Source organism: Gopherus flavomarginatus, chromosome 13, assembly GCF_025201925.1.
Source record: "Gopherus flavomarginatus isolate rGopFla2 chromosome 13, rGopFla2.mat.asm, whole genome shotgun sequence".
NCBI lineage: Eukaryota > Metazoa > Chordata > Testudines > Testudinidae > Gopherus > Gopherus flavomarginatus.
The window spans coordinates 9,696,119-9,716,450 of NC_066629.1; the positions used below are offsets into that span (position 1 = coordinate 9,696,119).

Here is a 20,332-nt window from a genome sequence, read left to right on the forward strand (position 1 = left end):
TTTCTTGGGTATCTTTTAACCCCCTAACTTGAGACTCCTGACGCCTTTTACCCATTTCATCGTGCCACTCAAAATAAGCATCAAACTGTCCCTGTCCCACAGAGTTAGCAACAAGGGCACCCCTGAGGTGTACAATCCTATCAAGGTCAAAACTGCCTTCCACAGGGAATTGCAGTTTTGGATCATCTCTAGTATACCAATTCCATTTTTGCAAGTATTTACATGTCGACGGGCCACGGTGTACATACATATAAGCAGCAGGAGTGCCTTTTGGGGGGATTGGAATCCCTTTAGATTGGCCGGATCCCATTTTCACTTCAGCCCTCTTTCACACAAGCCACTCACACAGGGGAACGCTAATCAGGATTACCACGGTTCTTACACCGATGGCGTCTATGCCTGCCCTGGGCAGGGGAAATAGGTGGAGTAGGTTTTGTTGACCCGCCTGGAGAATGCAGGTGCCTACTAGGAAGGAGGTAAAGGATGGGACGGGCTCCCCCTCGGAGAACCCGCGGTCCCCGCACGCCTGTCGTCAGCCCAGAGCACCAGCCTTAAGCCAACGATGCTTCTGAAGCTACGGACTTAGCGGTACGGTTTTCCTAAGGACTTCCCTCCTCTCCGAGAAGGAAAGGGAGCTTACTGCTCCAATGGGCAGAATAGGGACTCTGCGGTCCTGAAAGGACAGTGCTCGAGGAGCGGTCACAGGGTCATAGGTCGTGGAAGGGAAGGGAAAAGGGACGGGGAAACACACAAGCACCCAACAGGTTAGCCACTTACCAAGGCCTGCCAGCTGGGAAGCCTTATACAAACATTTCACACACAGAAGCTCAGCTGTGGGGCTTGCTTTCGAGACACTCCCGGTCACAAGCTTTCGCTTCGCAGGAGGCTCGGGGCGTCTTCCCACAGCTGCATTCACACTGGCCGCTTGGCCCTCACACACACAGACACAGGCACTTTCTTGACACAGTTGTCAAGGCGAAATTACAAAAAACTGGAACGCTATACCCGGATCCCCCTCAGACCTGGTAGGAAGGGGACCCCTGATCCCCCGGATCAGGACGGACCAAAAGGAGCGCGGTCCGTGGGCTGTCGAGGGTACCTTTGAAACCTTGGGAGCGGAGCCTTTAGAAAGGCCCCGAAACCTCAGAATCTCGGAAGCCTTAGAGAAAGGGCATCTGGTCTGTCTGATGGCTAAAAGTTCGAACCCAGCTTGTGACTTACCCAAACCGGAGCCTACAGACCAGTCCTCTGCCAAGCCCCATAGAGATTTCAAAAGGTCTCTTACCTTTTAATTGGGCCCGGGGGTTGGAAGGAGACTGCCTGCGGTCCTCCGATTCAGGAGAAGCCCTCTTGTGGGTTCCCGGCCAATGCACCAAATTGTCGTGGAAAAGGACCACCACTCAGTTGAGTTGATCAGACAGCCTGAGGCTCCTTTATTGATTAATCAGAGAATACAAGCATATATGCAGGGAGAGACGACAAAGTCCCCTAGCAAGGGGAAGTCGCTCTACCTTACAGCAGTGGTACCTGGGTTTATATAGCCAAAAACCGCACATTAGCATATGAACTTATGCATCCGAATATACCATATTTGGTTAATACAATGACACCATTTCCTAAAAACATATAAAATAAGCTAATTTTGCAAGCTTGCCCTTTGCAACTTCCCCTTTTTACAGGTTGTTTTGTTTGTCAGGATCTTGGCACCTGGTGTCCACCTACTTGCGGTTTCTGCAGCTGTGCTCCCAAGCAAAATTTGAGGAACTTGGGTTCAAAAATACATGTTTGTTCCTTTGGCCAAGTACATTAGGGTTATTTTTATGCGTGCACAAGCTTCTTAATAAACTATAGTGACCTAGCAGTTGTTAATCTATTTCAGTAGTAATTCAAGGGACTTTATATTAGTCTAGTCCCTTAAAGGCAGCTTTTTAATAGCATAATAGTGTGATAATAGTAGTGTATAGAGAAATCAGAGAGTGAGCCTCAGGAGAGTTAGTGGAAAATCAGCTTTTCTTACTTTACTATATGTTAGTATGATTGAGGCCTACTGTCTTGATGTAATTATTAGCTTGATTAAGACCTGGCTTTTGGGCCTGGGGTTATTTTTCTTTATCACCACCAAATGAAATTAATAGGCAGCAAGTTTAAAACAAATACAAGGAAATTCTTGTTCACACAGACACAGTCAACATGTGGAACTCCTTGCCTGAAGGGGTTGTGAAGGCTAGGACTATAACAGGGTTTAAAAGAGAACTAGATACATTTATAGGTTTCAGAATAGAAGCCATGTTAGTCTGTATCAGCAAAAAGAATGAGGAGTACTTGTGGCACCTTAGAGACTAACAAATTTATTTGAGAAACAGCTCTGACATCATAATAAAAAAGGCTGATAAAGGAGGTGCTGTCGTCATCATGAATAGGTCAGAATATGAACGAGAGGCTGCTAGGCGGCTCTCTAACACCAAATTCTACAAGCCATTATCCTCTGACCCCAGTGAGAGTTACCAAAAGAAATGACACCATCTGCTCAAGAAACTCACTGAAAAAGCACAAGAACAAATCTGCACATACACACCCCTAGAACTCCAACTAGGGGTATTCTATCGTCTACCCAAGATCCATAAACCTGGAAATCCTGGATGCCCTATCATCTCAGGCATTGGCATTCTGACAGCAGGATTGTTTGGCTATGTAGACTTCCTCCTCAGGGCCTACGCTACCAGCACTCCTAGCTATCTTTGAGACACCACTGACTTCCAGAGGAAACTACAGTCCATTGGTGATCTTCCAGAAAACACCATCTTGGCCACTATGGAGACAGAAGCCCTCTACACCAACGTTCCACACAAAGATGGATTACAAGCCGTCAGGAACAGTATCCCCAATAATGTCAGGGCAAACTTGGTGGCTGAACTTTGTGACTTTGTCCTCACTCACAACTATTTCACATTTGGGGACAATGTATACCTTCAAGTCAGCGGCACTGCTATGGGTACTCACATGGCCTCACAGTATGCCAACATTTTTATGGCTGACTTAGAACAACACTTCCTCAGCTCTCATGCCCTAACCCCACTACTCTACTTGCACTACACTGATGACATCTTCATCATCTGGACCCATGGAAAAGAAGCCCTTGAGGAATTCCACCATGATTTCAAAAATTTCCATCCCACCATCAACCTCAGCCTGGACCAGTCCACACAACAGATCCACTTCCTGGACACTACAGTGCTAATTAGCGATGGTCACATAAACACCACCCTGTACTGGAAACCTACTGACCTCTATACTTACCTACATGCTTCCAGCTTCCATCCAGGACACACCACACGATCCATTGTCTACAGCCAAGCTCTAAGATAGAACCGTATTTTCTCCAACCCCTCAGACAAAGACAAACACCTACAAGATCTCTATCAAGTGTTCTTACAACTACAATACCCACCTGCTGAAGTAAAGAAACAGATTGATAGAGCTAGAAGAGTACCCAGAAGTCACCTACTAGAGGACAGGCCCAACAAAGCAAGTAACAGAACGCCACTAGCCGTCACCTTCAGCCCCCAACTAAAACCTCTCCAGCGCATCATCAAGGATCTACAAGCTATGCTGAAGGATGATTCCTCACTCTCACAGATCTTGGGAAACAGGCCAGTCCTTGCTTACAGACAGCCCACCAACCAGAAGCAAATACTTACCAGCAACCAAACAACAAAAACACGAACCCACGAACCTATCCTTGCAACAAAGCCTGTTGACAACTCTGTCCACATATCCATTCAGGGGACACCATTATAGGACCTAATCACATCAGCCACACTATCAGAGGCTCATTCACCTGCATATCTACCAATGTGATATATGCTATTATGTGCCAGCAATGCTCCTCTGCCATGTACATTGGCCAAACCAGACAGTCTCTACATAAAATAATAAACGGACACAAATCACATGTCAAGTATTATAATATTCAAAAACCAGTCGGAGAACACTTCAATCTCCCTGGTCACTTGATGATAGACATAAAAGTCGCAATATTACAACAAATAACCTTCAAAAACAGACTCCAACAAGAGACTACTGAACTGGAATTAATCTGCAAACTGGAAACCATTAAATTAGGCTAGAGTAAAGACTGGGAGTGAATGGGTCATTACACAAAGTCAAACTATTTCCCCATGTTTATTTGGCCCCCTACTGTTTCTCACACCTTCTTGTCAACTGTTGGAAATGGGCCATCCTGATTATCACTACAAAAGGTTTTTTCTCCTGCTGATAATAGCTCACCTTAACTGCTCACTCTTGTTATAGTGCGTATGGTAACATCCATTGTTTCATGGTCAGCTACTCCTGTGTCTGATCAGGAGTTGGGGAGAACCCAGGCCCGCCCTCTACTCTGGGTTCCAGTCCAGGGCCCTGTGGATCGCAGCTGTCTATAGTGCCTCCTGTACCAGCTGCATGACAGCTACAACTCCCTGGGCTACTTTCCCATGGCCTCCTCCAAACACCTTCTTTATCCTCATCACAGGACCTTCCTCCTGGTGTCTGATAACACTTGTCCTCCTCAATCCTCCAGCAGTACTCTCTCTCACTCTCAGCTCCTTGCTCCCAGCTTCTCACACACACTCCTTTTCCTCTTGCTCCCCTTACCTGACTGGAGTGAGCTCCTTTTTAAATCCAGGTGCCCTGATTAGCCTGCCTTGATTGGCTGCAGGTGTTCTAATTAAAGTAGCTATCTCTACTGCCTTCTAGAAAGATCTTAATTGGCCCCAGGTGCCTTGATTAACCTGGAGCAACTGCCATTTGGTTACCAGGGTCCTATTGGTATCCAGCGGGGGTGGGAGGGCGAAGCCCGCCCACTTCTAAAGGGCCTCCCCCCAGCCTAAGGGGAGGACCCACAGGTCTGGGACACCAAGTAATTACGGGCGACAACTAATGAAAAAACAGGATCGGGAGTGAGGTCATAGGGCTAAACGAAGGGAACCTGATGGGGACACCGATCAGAGAACCCCGGACAACGCTCACTGCTCCTCGAAGGCGTCAAGGGAGCCAGTGGACGCCGCCCAGAGGAACTCTGCCTGGATGCGTGAGCAGACGGAGGAACAGAAATAGGCCCTACAGTCGCAGGAAATCCCGTTGGCCAACCTCCTCTCCCTGGTGTTGTAGATGGCCAGTTTGGCCCGGGCCAAGAGGAGGTTGAGAAGGAGATCCCGCGACTTCGTGGGGCCACAGATGGGAAGCGTGTAGATAAAAAGGTGAGGGGAAAAGTGCAACCAAAAACGCAGGAAAATATTCAGGTTACCAGGGTACTAGGAATTTGTTTAGCCTGGGGCTAACATACCTGTTTCTCAGTACTTTACTGTAGCCATCTGGCCTTGCCCATCACAATATATATATATATATCTTCCTGCTGTATTTTCCACTGCATGCATTCAATGAAGTGGGTTTTAGACCACGAAAGCTTATGTTCAAATTAATTTGTTAGTCTCTGAAGTGCCACAAGTACTCCTCTTTCTTTTTGCAGATAAATTAATGGAGGTTAAGTCCATGAATGGCTATTAGCCAGGATGGGTAAGGAGCGGGATCCCTAGCCTCTGTTTGTCAGAGGGTGGAGATGGATGGCAAGAGAGATCACTTGATCATTATCTGTAAGGTTCAATCCCTCTGGGGCACCTGGTATTGGCCACTGTTGGCAGATATGATGTGGGGTTGGATGGACCTTTGTTCTGACCCAGTATGGCCATTCTTATGAAGAGAGGGGCAGAGCACTGTAACAGAGTTTCTGTAATGTAGTGGTTATCACATTTGTCTAACATGCAAAAGGTCCCTGGTTCAGAAACATGCAGGCTTAATTTTCCCAGCTCCTACTGGCCTGTCCCTGCTGTTGTAGGAGCAGCAGTGATTTCTATGCTCAAAAGGTCTGTTATACTTCCCCTGCTCCCACTTTTGTCTCCTTTCCCTCTCTGAATGCCTGTGAAGTGGCTTTTCCCCTCCCGCTCGCTCCTGGACTGCTTCTGGGATGAATGTTCTGGTTGAAGAGCAGAAGAGCTCCCAGGTAGACAAGGTGTCTGAGACTCTAATTAGGCAGCACTCAGACACCCAGAGCATGGACACTGCCCAAGGTGGAGTGTGACCAACCAGATGCAGCCAAGTCATCTCTAGTCGCAGGCCATGAGGTGTAGGCCCTTAAAAGGGGAACGGGCCATATGCTCAGGAGACAACACACACGCTTGTACCTCCAGTGAATGCCCTTTGCCTGGACCGCCTGGCCAGTGGTTCTCTGTGTTGTATGTCATTGTGCCTCAGGAAGACTTACCTTCAGCGCACCGTCCATAGCTGTGCTGTGAGACACTTAGCTTGCAGAATCCTGACATCTCCAGTGCTGTGCCTGTCCTTGGAGCGTGAGTATGCGAGTGCGAGTGTGACCCCTCCTCCCCCTCTTATTTTCAGCTTAGCTATCAGTATAATAAATGTGCTGCTATTTGCCAGATTCAGGTGAGTCATTAGTCCTCCCTATGCTTACTAGCTGGCCCAATTTTGGGTAACACCTGCAATAACCCTAACCCCTGCATGGCAGAGGGTGGTGAAATGAGCTGAGGAAAAAGCCTTGACATCAGCAGAGGAAAGCTTGATGATCTTGGAGAGTCACCCTTCAAAGCCTTGTGGCTTGGTTTCCTCTGCCCTTGGAGTTTGGCCTGCGGAGGCTGGCTCTTCCTGCTGGCCTCCTTTGTATGACTTGCCAAAGGAGGAAGTGAGGCAGGAATGAGGCAAAAGAGGGAAGTCGAACTGAGGAAGGCAGGGCAGAAGCTAAGCAACTCAGTGCGGCTAAGTGGGGTTAGTAGAGTGCCACCATTTGTTCTGCAAAGCCTGAGAAGGTGCTGTTGGCTACTGGGAGGTAGAATTCTGTGCCTGCCTCTTGGCTTCCCAGAGATGGCTACTTGCATCCCAGAAGAATAAGGATGGTTCTGGGTGAAAGGAAGGCAAGCAAAGCTATGGGAGGAAATTTGAGTGCGGGGTGCTTGCTCTGAGCTGGAGGAGGAGGTTGGAATTCAGGAGGGGTGGCACTTACCCCGGGCAGTGCAGCTCCCAAAGTGACCAGTACACACAACCCTGTGTCGGCAGCTCCTAGGTGAGCCATGCCAGGGGGTCTCCGTGCGCAGCTGCCTGCAGGCACCACCCCCAGAGCTCCCATTGGCTGCAGTTCCTGGCCAATGGGAGCTGCGGAGTTGGTACTCAGGGCACGAGTAGTGAATGGAGACACTCACCCCACCCCAGGGGATGCTGGGACAAGTCGGCCATTTCCGGGAGTGGCACAGATGGACGGAGGCAGTGTGGGCGGGGAGCCACCTTAGTGCTGCTGGCACATCTCTGCACACCCATTGGGGGAGGGGAGTGGAGGGCCTCCATGTGCTGGCTGGGGTAGGGGCAGTGCACAGAGCTGCCTCCCCTCCTGGGTCTATTACAGGAGGGGAAGTGGGTCTTTTGGCCTGTAAGGTGCAACAGGTTGGACTAGATGATCGCATTGCTCCCTTCTGACCTTAAAGGCTCTGAGTCTAAAAAGGAGAGGGAAGTAAAGGAAATTTTTTAAAAAAAAAAAACCAAACATTGTAACACCAGGATAACTCCAACGGCTTATTGTATAGTCCCTCCCCTTTCTTTCTCCATTGTGTTTTGAATGACCTGCAGGACATTGATTCTCTCATTCCATTGCTAAATTGATACAGTGTGACTGAAATTAAACCAATTCCCAGGGGAGAAAACATCACATCATTGCATTGGCTGGGAATAAAACCCAGGTCAACTGCTTGGAAGGCAGCTATGCTCACCACTATACTACCAATGCATCTGGAAAAAATGTCACTTATGCTTGCCCAATGAGGCTAGAGCAGCATTGAGGAGATTTTCGGTGTGTTAAAATGTACTGGATTCTCATCACTAAAAAAAAACACCTCCATCTTCACTTGAGTTTGAACCATCAGCCTTTCAATTAGCCACCAAAGTTGTTAATCACAGGGTATGTCTACACTAGGGGATTATTCTGATTTTACAGAAACCAGTTTTTGGAAACATATTGTATAAAGTTGAGTGCACGCGGCCCCACTAAGCACATTAATTTGGCTGTGCGTGTCCATGTACCGAGGCTAGCATCGATTTCTGGAGCGTTGCACTGTGGGTAGCTATCCCGTAGCTATCCCATAGTTCCCGCAGTCTTCTTCCCCCATTGGAATTCTGGGTTGAGATCCCTATGCCTGATGAGGCAAAAACAGTGTCATGGGTGATTCTGGGTAAAAGTCGTCACTCACTCCTCCCTCCGTGAAAGCAATGGCAGACAATCATTTCGCACCCTTTTCCCTGGATTGCCTGGGAAGATGCCATAGCATAGCAATCATGGAGCCCATTCAGCCTTTTTTCACTGTCACCGTATGTCTACTGGATGGTACTGACAGACGCACTACTGCAGTGCTACACAGCAACATCCTCTTGCCTTTTGCAAGTTAGCAAAGATGGTTACCAATCCATACCGTGCCGTCTGCTGCTTTGCAAGTTGACAATGACAGTTACCAGTTATACTGTGCCATATGCTGCTGTCATGGGTGCTCCTGGCCGGCCTCAGTGAAGTCAACCGAGGGTGCATGGACTCAAATGGGAATGACTCCCCGGGTCATTCCCTTCTTTAAGTTTTGTCTAAAGGGAGAGTCAGTCCTGTCTAGACTATCAGGCAAGTCAACTAAAGAACCAGAGAGGCCAACGGCCACTTCCAGTCAGATCCCCAGACATCCCACAGAAATGATGAGCTGCATGCTGTTCTAGTGGGTGCCCCTGCAACAAACCCATCCCTTGCTTCCCTCCTCCTCCAACCCTCCTGGGCTACCGTGGCAGTGTCCCCCCATTTGTGTGATGAAGTAATAAAGAATGCATGTATTTGAAACAACACTGACTTTATTGCCTTTGCAAGCAGAGCTCCAAGGGGGGAGGGGAGGGCAGCCTCCAGCTGCTACGATATTCCAGGCAGGACTGAATCTCTATTAGACAAAGCTTAAAGAAGAGAATGACCTGTGAGTCATTCTCATTTTTGGCCAGGAACACTCATGGGATGACGATGAAGGATACCAGTCCTACTGTACCGTCTGCCGTCCGGAACGGAAGGGAAGGGAAGAGGATGCTGCTATGCAGCGCTGCAGCACCACGTCTGCCAGCAGCATCCAATAGACCTACAGTGACATTGAATAAAGGAGAGAAACAATTTTTTTTCGTTCGTTTTCACGGGAGGGGGTGGCAGAACAACATATACCCTGAACCACCCGCAGCAATGTTTTTGACCCTTCAGGCTTTGGGAACTCAGCCAAGAATTCAAATGGTTTTCGGAGAGTGTGGGAACTGTGTGATAGCTACAGTTATCAGTGGCCCTCCCTCTGTGAGCGTCCATTTCATTCTTTGGCTTTCTGGTACGCTTGTCTCAGCTCCTTAAGTTTCAGCACTGTGAGTCCCTGCTGTGGCCTCTGTCTGTCATAACCTTGGAGATTTTTTCAAATGTTTTGGCATTTTGTCTTTTGAAACAGAGTTCTGGTAGAACAGATTCATCTCCCCATAAAGAGATCAGCTTCAGTATCTCCCATACGGTCTGTGCTGGAGTTCTTTTTTGATTCTGGGACTGCATGGTCACCTGTTCTGATCGGCACTCCATGCTGGGCAAACAGGAAATTAAATTCAAAAGTTTGCAGGGCTTTTCCTGTCTATCTGGCCGCTGCATCCAAGTTCAGATTGCTGTCCTGAGCAGTCACAATGGTGCACTGTGGGATAGCACCCGGAGGCCAATACCATCTAATTGCGGCCACACTAACCCTAATCCAACATGGCAATACTGATTTCAGCGCTACTCCCCTTGTTGGGGAAGATTACAGATATTGGTACTAAGAACCCTTTATATCGATATAAAGGGCTTCGTTTTGTGGATGGGTGCAGTGTTAATGTGATTGAATGCTGCTAAATTCGATATGAACTCGTAGTGTTGACCGGGCCACACAGAGCAGCAGGTTTCCCCTATTGTTTCCTGCTCTTGTTTTCTTTACTAGTTTTTCTTCTGCACCAACTTGCTCTTCTCCTTTGTAAGCCTGGCTAGTTCAGTTGGCAAAGCGTCAGACTTTTAATCTGAGGGTCCAGGATTAAAGTCCCTGGTCAGGTGATAAACTACTCATAAGGATTTTATATTGTCTTTCTGGAGTCCTCTTTGATGTTCCTTTTTCTCTTCAGTATTTTCCCTTTCCTCAGAAAGGGCTTTTTGTGTGTGGGTTTGAAGGGGCAACTTCCTGACAGCCCATCTGTCCTTGCAGCCTGGAGGAATAAAGGCCTCTGGGCATATAGCATGTTCCTTCCCTGCACACACACACATACAAACACACAGAATATCACTAAGGAACTAGAATCACCTACTGCCTTCCCATTTCCTGCTGGATTCCCAAATGAGGATGCTTTACAACCCAAAACCATGTCTCTTCTTTTCCCAGTGCCCCTCAATCCAAACCCTCTGTCCCTTCTATGCACACTGCTCCTCATTCCCAACCAGAGCCTTCTCCTCTTCACCCTTCTCCTCTGTCCCAATCCACAGCCACATCCTATTCCCAGTGCCCCTCAATCCCAACCCACAACTCTCTCCTCCTTACACTGCTCCTCAATCCCAACCCACGGCTCCCTCCCTCCCTCCAGCAGCAGGTACATCAGACTCCCTCAGGAAGATTTTCTTGCAAGGTTTTGTGTATGAGTCTGCATGTGGATTTTACAGAATGTTGGAAATATGTTGGATTGCTTGCCGAAATGATCACTTTTGCCTGGTGTTGGATTCCCAGTCTCCTTGTTATTGGGGCAGGAGAAATAAAGGGTTGTTATCCTTATTGTGTGAATTGAGGGCAGCCCAACTGTGTTTGGTAGACCCCGATTGAGGGACTCAACCTCAATTCAACAGCACTCGCTAGGCAGGGGACAGGGGTTCCAAAGCCAAGTGGGCTGGGCCCTGGGTCCTAATACTAAAATTTAGGGGTTAGATCAATGTTAGGAGAGGGTGGCAGTGAAGGGAAGAGTGAGTCCCTAGACAACATAATGAGTATGGTGCCTTCTTATTTTCCCCCTTTTCCACCCAGGATGGCAGGTGAACTGTATAGAGACACCTCTGGGCTCGCACTGACTAAGGACAACAGCTGTGAGTGGGGTGAAAAGCAGGGATGGTTTATGTTAAAGGACTCTTGGTTGCTGGACTTACGAACCGTAGAGAGAAGGACACTGCCCAGCTCATTTGCGGATGGTTCTTTTCCTTGTAGTTTAGGTTCATGAGTTGGGGCTGCTGACATGACTTCTGCTAACCCTGGGCTTACATTGCAATGTAGACATATTCTGAGAGGGCATCTATACTGTGATAAAAGCCCTGTGGCCCGACTGGCCTGGATCATCTGACTTGGACTCCTGGGGCTCAGGTTGTGAGGCTAAAAACTGCAGTGCAGACATTTGGGCTCAGACTGGAGCTCAGGCTCGGAGATCCTCAACCCTCAAGGGGTCTTGGAGGCTGGGCTCAAGCCCAAGTGTCTACACGGTAATTTTATAACTCTGCAGCACAAGCCCCACAGCCTGAATCAACTGACCCATGGTTTGAGAATAGTGACTTGGGTATGTTTATGACAATGTAGACATAATGCTATGCTATGTCCAGACTGCAATGAAACACCCAAGGCTGCCCCATGCCAGCTCAGGCTCCCGAGGCTTTGGTTGTGGGGTGGTAAATTTGCAGTGTAGATGTTTCAGCTCGGGCTCAATACTGGGCTCTGGGCCCCCTCAAAGTTGCGAGGGAGTTTAGCGAGCAAAAAAGGTAAAACCGCAATGAAGTAGTACCCTGGACTCAGTGGCATTTCTCCATTGGTCTGTCTGCTTTGGGGCAGGGACAATAACACGTCCTGCTGCATTCGTTATTTCAAAAGGCGGTTTAGGATTTTCAGTCTCATACACGGTGCACAAAGCAGGACTCAACACTCAGTGTAACCTAAATGAGCTGCCCACAGATTCTGGCAGCCACAAAGAGCATTTGGTGTGAGAGCCCAGCTCCATCCCCAGGGGGTCATCCAGGACCTACCAGGTGCTAACTCCTAAACTTTCAGAAACTATTATCAGTGCCTGGAGTGTAATTTAAACCATAAGAAAAACCACACTGGGCTAGACCAAAGGACCATCTAGCTCTGAATCTTGTCTTTTGACAGCAGCCAAGAGCAGGTTCCCCAAAAGCCACTCAGCAAGGCACCACTGAGAGTTATTATCCCTGCCCCAAAAGCAGACAGACCAATGGAGAACTGACATGACTCCAGGGTAATACTTCACTGCGGTTTTACCATTTCCACTTGCTAAATTCCCTCCCACCCTTCTGGGCTCCTAGAGCAGGGTACTGAGCCTGAGCCGAGACACGTACACTGCAACTTTACAGCCCAAGCCACATTACCCTGATTAATCTAACACAGGCCTGCCCTGGATGTTTCATTGCACTGGAGACGTACCCTAACATTATGTCTACACTGTGATTAACACACCCAGGGCACCTGTCTCAAAGCCCGGGTCAGCTGACTCAGGCTTATGGGGCTGGGACTGCAAGACTATAAAATGACAGTGCAGACATATGGACTTGAGCCCAACCTCTGCGACCCCACAAAGGGTGAAGGTTTCTGAACCCAGGCTTCAGTGTGAACACAAATATCTGCACCACAGTTTTTAGCCTCTCAGCCTTAGCATAATGAGCCCAAGTCAGATGACCCAGGCCAGCCATGCTGCCATCTTTATCCCAGGAGAGATGGACTCTAAGGGTACGCTCCCATTGCAATGTAAGCCCAGGAGTGGCAAGCTGTGCTCAAAGCAGCACCCTGGAAGCCCCATATTCACCACTCTCATATAGTGATGATACGTTTTGAAAAAAGTCTGCCTGGTGAAGGATCATTTTAAAAATCTTGAACTGTTCATCTATTGAACATTAATGTCTTCTTGCATTCTATGTGCTCACATTGGTTTGGGAAGTTATGAAGTTTGCTCTGTGTGCATTACAGAAATATGTTATGAGGTTGGGAAATGCCCACCACCAGCCTTTCAGGTGCAAAAATGGAGGAGCCAGACTTGCTACTGGCCCATTGAAGGTATCCACACTCCCAAGGACTATACCAGGAACCGTGTAAAATGCAGACTTCTCCAAGATAGCACAGAAATAATGGACAGTGCTTGACTCATGTCGTAGCAAAGGTACTTCCTAGCAAGTTGGAAGAAACTATGAAAGGGAAGTAGAGACATTATGAACTGGCCTCTCTCCCCCACAACTGAACCGCTGGAAACACATCTGGAGGACAAAGACTGAAATGAGATAAATCAGAAGAGAATAATAATAATACATTCAAATCAAAGTCCTCAAACAGACTAGTATTGGTTTTTCATCAGAAAATTTTCAGTTTGGGGAATTTTCTTTTCCCAGTCAGACCTTACCAAGGGAAGCAGGGAGAAAATGTTTGAGTTGACTTCTTCAGGACAGCTTGGCCTAGACATTCTAGCTGTGGGTCAGTGTCATGGCCTTGCTGAGAAATGGGGTATTTTTATAGTTTGAGGAGGTCCCAGGGTGTTTGGGGGAGATTATGAGGATGCTACCTTTTGAGATAAAAACTAAGAAATACAGAACTAGAGAATTTCTTTTTTTAAAAAATCTGAGATTTCAATATTTTATTTAAAGCCGGGGAGGGGGAGCAGAGAGGGTTGTCTGAGTTTCTGAGAAGGTTTTTGTTTGCAAGAAGCATTATTGTTTGATCTGCCATTGTACCAAGGGGAGATGGTTGTCTATAAAGGAGGGGTGAAGACTAAAAGAATCCAATGAGGATGTGATTTGAACCCATGCGTGCAGAGCACAATGGGTTAACAGTCCATTGCCTTAACCTCTTGGCCACCTCATCCAACCTGCTGGAAAATGGACTGTAGGAGAAATCTAAGGCCGGCAGTGATAGGGACACTAAGGAGTTATTAAATACTAAGCAGAAACAGGGGCTGAATGAGCTCCCCCCTCACATCTAGTGAGCAGCAGTGGGAAAGGCTTCAGGAACAGACCGTGTTTGCATAAACACACCTACTCTGCCTAGGGATGCAGCATGATAGGGCCGCTTCCCCAAAATGACCTGTTTTGGCTGGTGGCAGGTTACAAATCACTTTAGCACTGAGTGATATGAAATGTTATTATCCTTCCTGCATGAGTGAAGGGCAGAAGAACATACCTAGTGGGTCCTGATGGAGGGGTAGGTGGGTGAGGTATAGCTTTTATTGGACTGCATAGAAGTGATTGAGGACATCGTCCTAAACCAGTGGTCCCCAAACATTACATACTTTGCCCTCTTATCCATGTCTGTGGCCCCTCAGAAGCCACAGTCAAAAACCCGGGCTAGGAGTGGGGCTGTTGCTTGCTGTGGAGAGGAGTGCAGACAAGGGTCAAGGCTGAGCTGCAAGCCAGAGGCCCAGGCTGAGGGTGGGGTTGAGGAAAAGCTGGGACAGAGTGGGGCTCAGTGCTGCTCCCTCCATGGGGGCTGGCTCGGACCCTGAGGTGCCCCCATGAATGTTCCTCTGTGTCCCCCTAGGAGTCACACCCCACATTTTGGGGAGCACTGAAGCCTACTCGCTAATCAGGGGTTAATGATGCCAAAGCCCAGGGAAAGGGAGAACAAGTGCAGTGACTCCAGCACCAGAACCATGCCCCCCTCACTTCTGTCTGTGGATCTGCCCCCTTCTGCATCTTCCACTCATGGCCCCATCCACTATGTCACCTCTGTTCCACCCCTTCCCCCACTGGCCCCACCCTATCACTCCTTTACCCCTGCACCACTTTGGCCCCGAGACCAGAGAAGCTCTGTGCCCCTGCTACAGCCCCCGGGCCATAGCAGGGAGTGGGAGCTCCTCCAGCCCTGGGGCTGACATGAGGCAGACTTTTCCAGGGGTCCCAATTTGGCCAGGGCCCCTAGTCATGAGCCCCACTGCCCCCTTGGTGATGCAAGGTTTGGGGAGGCTGAGCCCCACCCCCCGAGCCTCCATTACGAGCCGCCCAGGCTACTACTGCTCAGTGTGTGGCCAGTCTCCCTGTGTTCTCTGCTGTTCATGCTGGGGAGCCTGGCTGGCCTTAGGGATGGAGCCCCCTGGCAGCCGCCCAGGGCTCCAGGGGGGTCAAATGGCACCATGTGCCAGTGCAAAGGTGCTCACTGCTCTCCCATGCCCCAATGCACCTCCATGGCCCCATAGAGAGTTGTGGGGAGCGAGGAGCAACACTATGTGCTCCATGCATCCTGGTCACTTTCCCCACCTGGGCTGTGCTGTGAGGGGAGCATCAGAAGCTACTGCTCTCTGCCCTCCCCTTATGCAGCCTGGCTGAGGAATGTGACCTGGATGCAGGGAGCTCGGATGATGTCGCTTCTCACCCCCACAGCCCCTAGGGGTGCCCTTAGGAGCAACGTTCCAGGGAGGAGCTGGCAGCAATGCCAGCTGCTCCATGCACACAGGTCAGTGTCCCCACATGGGTGCAGGAGGGGGTGCAGGGGTTAGGGGTGAAGGGGGTGCAGGAGAGGGGCAATGGCTTGTGGCACAGGAGGGGAGTGTGGGAGTTAAGGGCAAAGGGGACACAGCGTAGGAGTTAGGGTACAGGAGGGGGCAGGAGTTGGGGTGAAGGAGGCGCAAGGGTTGAGAGTGCAGGAGCTAGGGGTAAAGGGGGAGGGGGAATCATCCAGGGGTGATGGGGAAGTGCCTAAGTACACGTTTTGCCCAGGGTACCAGTTCCCCTAATGCTGGTCCTTGATAACGTTTCTTGCTGGGAGGGAGAGGGTAGAAAAGGAAGGAGTCCTAGCAGCTCTTCTGGGAGCGCAGGTAAAGAATGACTCCCCTTTCTCTAGATTCTCCCCATGGGGCTCTGGGGCGAACAGAGCCGCATAGCTTCCCCCGCTTTCTCCAGATTGTCTGTGCTGGGCTCCCGTGGAAGTTACAGAAGGCAACAATTACCTGAAGTTTCTCGGCCATCGTGGACAGAGCCGCACAGCTTCCTCTGCAAACTCTACAGGTTCAAATCAAGTCTCTGAAGTCCATCCACAGCTGGGATGAGTCATTCAGTCCTTTGTACAGAGCTTCAGTTTGTAGCAAAATCCCTCCAGAGGTTTGAAGCAGGATTGGAGACAAGATGGAGTCGAAGCATCAGCCTTTTATAGTCTCTTGCCATGTGTTCTTTGCTTTCTTTGTCCCAAGGACACTCTATCCAGCACTTGGCATAGAAAAACCTTAGAGTTCTGTCCATAGGCAGGTCCCTGCATACCTTGCTAAGTCACAAGGGATATCTGCCTTCTCTCAATGGGTCAGTTGTACAGCTCTTGGTCCTTAATGAGCCATCAAGCAAGTTAGGCAGAACTGACACCAACTTGTCCGGCTGGGGTGTTTCCCAGAAGCATAGCACAAGTTTGAAAAACAGGCAGCATAGAGCCAATATTCATAACGTCAACTACAAAAATGATACACATATAGAGATAGCATCATTGTAATCAGCCAATCAGAACCTCTCCATAGACCGCTTACACGACAACCTTTCTACAATATTGGGTGCAAATATAGAACAATGGTTGCAACGGTGATCTATAGAGTTACAGATTATGTCAATAACGTCACAGGAGGTGACACGACATCAGTGAGACTAATATTGGAATACTGCCTCCAGTTTTGGTGCCCTCATTTGAAAAAGATGTTGTGAAATTGAAGCTGGGGCAGCAAAGAGCCACCCAATGTTCTGAGGGCTGGACAAAAATGCTTTCTAGTGAGCTATTGAAAGAGCTCGACCTGTTTAGCTTATCAAAAGAAGATTGAAAGGTGACTTCATTGAAGGGTTGAAGGGCCTTAATGGAGAGAAAAGATTGGCTATTAAACGGCTCTTTAATCTAGCAGAGAAAAGCATAACAAGACCCAATGGCTGGAAGGTGAAAAGAGACAAATTCATATTACACTTAAGGCATAAATAATCACAAGCGGGATGATTCACCACAGGAACAAGCTACCAAGGAAAGTGGTGGATTCGCCATCTCCTGATGTCATTCAATGAAGACTAGATGCCTTTCTGGAATGTGTTTGCCCCCAAAGTAGCTGTTGTGTCATACAGGAGGCCTGTGATATGCAGGGGTTCAGATTAGATGCTCTAATGGTCTCTTCAGGACATAAAGTCAACTAATTTCTGAAAAACTGAGTGTAGCATTGGGAGCAGCATCTGATGTTTTACTGTCTAGCCGGCTTGCTGCCTAGAACGAACGCTCTTTGAGTCGGGTGATCCACAGGGAGTAGCTCAAACCTCCAAAGTGCCTGGCCAGGGGCAGGACATTAGCACAGCAAGGGAGGGGTGTGGCAGTGACATCACAAAGGCCTTTTGCAGGACCTCAGACTATTGGTCAAAGGTGGTGGGGAGGTGGAGACCTCACAGAGAGATGCTGACATCAGCCAGGCAGGACAGGAGCAAGGGGCCAGGGAAACCTCAGAGATGCCTGTGGCTTTGCTTCAGCAAGTCTCCTTCTCCAGGTCTCTCTTTGAGGACTGAGAGAGTATTTAGGTTCACGTATGTGAGCGCCAGGAGGAACACCTTTTGAGTTTTCTCCTTCCCTTTTCCTGATTTTACTAGAAAACAGCCATCCCTGTTTAGAAGGTAAGAGCCTCCTCGAGGGAAGGGATGTCCTGGGCGTGTCACAGTTCGGATGCCGGTGGCACCCTCACACTGTGAGGAAGTTCCTGCCGTCTGCTCTGTGTTTGCAGTGCGGGAGAAAGCAGCATTTCACGGCAGTGATTTGCTACTGGCTGCCAGAGCAAAGCAGCAGGCTCAGCTGTCAGAACTTCCCAGAGCAATGAAAGGGGAGGGGCTCATGGCTCTGTAGCAGGAATGCAGGGCAGGCGAGTTCATGGCAGGCATTGTGGGATACTGGAGGAGGCCAGTTATGGTGATAAAATGAACAGCAGCGTCTACTCTGTCACTTTAAGTTTGCTGCAAAAATCTCTAGACCTCTCATCAGAGTTGTTTTTATTTTGTCAGCAAAACAGGGCAGTTTTGTCGCCAGACATGGCATTGCAGTTTGTGCACCAGCCACAAGCTGCTGACCGAGGTAGCCTTGTGTGTTTTTTACACTGAGCAATATAATTCTGCTGAAACAACTCTGTAGTACAGACCTGGCCAAAGATTCACTCACACACAACTTGTAAGGACAACATCACCTGCTCCTCTGCTTTGCAGAATCCAAACACAAACAAAGCTTGTCAGGTCCCGGTGACGATGGAAGGGAGTCAAGTGTGGGCAGACAGTGGGTTTTAGCTATCCACAGGCACCATGGCTTAGCTGGCCAAGGCATTGGTTTTGTAAACCGGAGATCCTGGGTTCAACTCCCAGTGGTGCCTTGTTAACTGGTTGTTGGGGCACCTGTTTTTGACTACTGTCAGAAGACAGGATTCAGAGCTAGATGGGGCTTTGGTCTAGCCCAGTGTGGTTATTCTTATGGTTTAAATAACACTCACAGGCACTGATAATACAGTTACTGAAAGTTTGGGAATTAGGAGCAGGTAGGTCAGTGGTCCAGTCCCCACACAGATGACACTCTCCCTCTGGGATAGGGGCAGGTCTGAGCTCTCACCTAAATGCTCATTGTGGCTGCCAGAATCTGTGAGCAGCTTGTTTAGTTTACGCCAAAGGTTGAGTCCTGCTTTGTGCATCGTGTGTGAGAATGAAAATCCTGAATTGCCTTTTGAAATAACGAATGCAGCAGGACATGTTATTGTCCCTACCCCAAAGCAGGCAGACCAATGGAGAAATGCCGTCAAGTCCAAGGTAATACCCCACTGCCATTTTACATTTTTTGCTTGTTAGACTCCTTCGATCTGCCCGGCCCAGGCTGTCCTCTGCCTCAGCTGGTGCTCACAGCCTGCTTTAGAGTCAAACATGCAGGGGCCCCAGGAGAACAGCCTGGGACAGGGCAGCAGCCTGTGTTGGGCTGGGAAGATGCTGGGAGTTCTAGTTCCCTGAGAACTGGCCCGGCTCCCTTCTCAACAGCGAACAAATCAATTCCATGTCCCCTCCCCAGAAAAATCAGCCTGGAGCCAAGAGCAGCAGGGGATGATTCCCTCTAGTTCCCATCGAGGCAGGAGAGAACCCAGGGTGTTTCTAGCAGAGCTTTTGGAACTGACGTGGGGAAACCAGCCTTTAATAACAGGCAGTTCCAGTTTAAGCTTAGTGTTTTTAACAATTTCTACATTAAAAAACCCTTCAATTGTAGTGTCACCATCCATAAAATTGCTTCAGCCTTACAGGTTCCTAAGTGCACAACTAAACATCTCTCCAAATCCAAGGGAGTGGAGATCAGTCAATGTTCAGAGTCATCCCACATAAAAGAACCATGTTGTCATACACACTGGCCCCACCATGTGGCCATCGCCTTTCCCTCCTCTCTGTTAAAAGTTTCAGTATTTTGCACAGAAACTTTCTTCCCTCAGGAGAGACCTGGGAACCAGGGCTGCCAGCCAGACAAACACCTTTAAGAGGAGGCATCATCTGTGAAAAAATGATCTCTCTCCTTCAGTTCAGTGACACCCTGAAATATTACTTATCCTGGCAGAGCCGGAGGATTGAAAGCAGCTACATCAAACCCCTGTGTAGCTAACGGGACTGAACACAAACACTCCCTTGGATCTGAAGAGATGTTTAGTTTTACCCTTGGTAAACTACAAGACTAAAGGGAAAGGTGGTGGTGGTGTCAAATATAAAGAATGAAACACAAAACAATCATCATAGTTATGTCCATAGTGACTGCAAAACCTTTTTATATTCTTCTTCTTATCATCAGTGTATTATTTTCTCTGGCATCTAGACATTGACTAGACCTTGACCAAGAAATTTGGATCTTGATAAAATAATCGACTACCCCTGGTTAAGGCAATGGACTTGACACCCACTCGGGCAGTGATTAGCTGCCAAATCTTAACAACTGGTTCCCTATAAAAAGTTCTGATTTAAGGGGGGGGAGTGGAGGAGGGGTTGGGGGAGGGGAGATATACCCGTGGGGCTAGGAGCCCTTGCAGGGCCTGGAGCAAATTGCCCCACTTATCCCCCGGCAACCCTAGATCTTGCAGCCCCCTCCCCCCTTACCTTGCCGGCAGCTCAAAGCAGCAGGACAACTCAGGAGCTTAGCTGAGCTGCCCAGCTGCTGGCCATGCTGCAGCTCTTTGGGGTGGGGGAAGCAGGGGAGGCCCGGGAGAGACATCCTTGTGTGGCCAGGGGCCCCTGCAGGGCCTG

General features: G+C 48.8%; 1 protein-coding gene and 3 non-coding genes across 6 annotated transcripts in view; 1 reads left to right on the forward strand and 3 right to left on the reverse strand.

Moving 5' to 3' along the window:
* LOC127033608 (zinc finger protein 420-like) overlaps positions 1-20,332 on the reverse strand; it is a 512,279-nt gene that overhangs the window by 111,586 nt on the left and 380,361 nt on the right. The gene's annotated exons all lie outside the window — the stretch shown is intronic.
* On the reverse strand, positions 7,772-7,843 carry TRNAG-UCC (transfer RNA glycine (anticodon UCC)). The gene has a single exon. It is a non-coding gene; the product is annotated as a tRNA-Gly (tRNA).
* TRNAN-GUU (transfer RNA asparagine (anticodon GUU)) lies at positions 13,874-13,955 on the reverse strand. Its single transcript has one exon. It is a non-coding gene; the product is annotated as a tRNA-Asn (tRNA).
* On the forward strand, positions 18,371-18,444 carry TRNAT-UGU (transfer RNA threonine (anticodon UGU)). The gene has a single exon. It is a non-coding gene; the product is annotated as a tRNA-Thr (tRNA).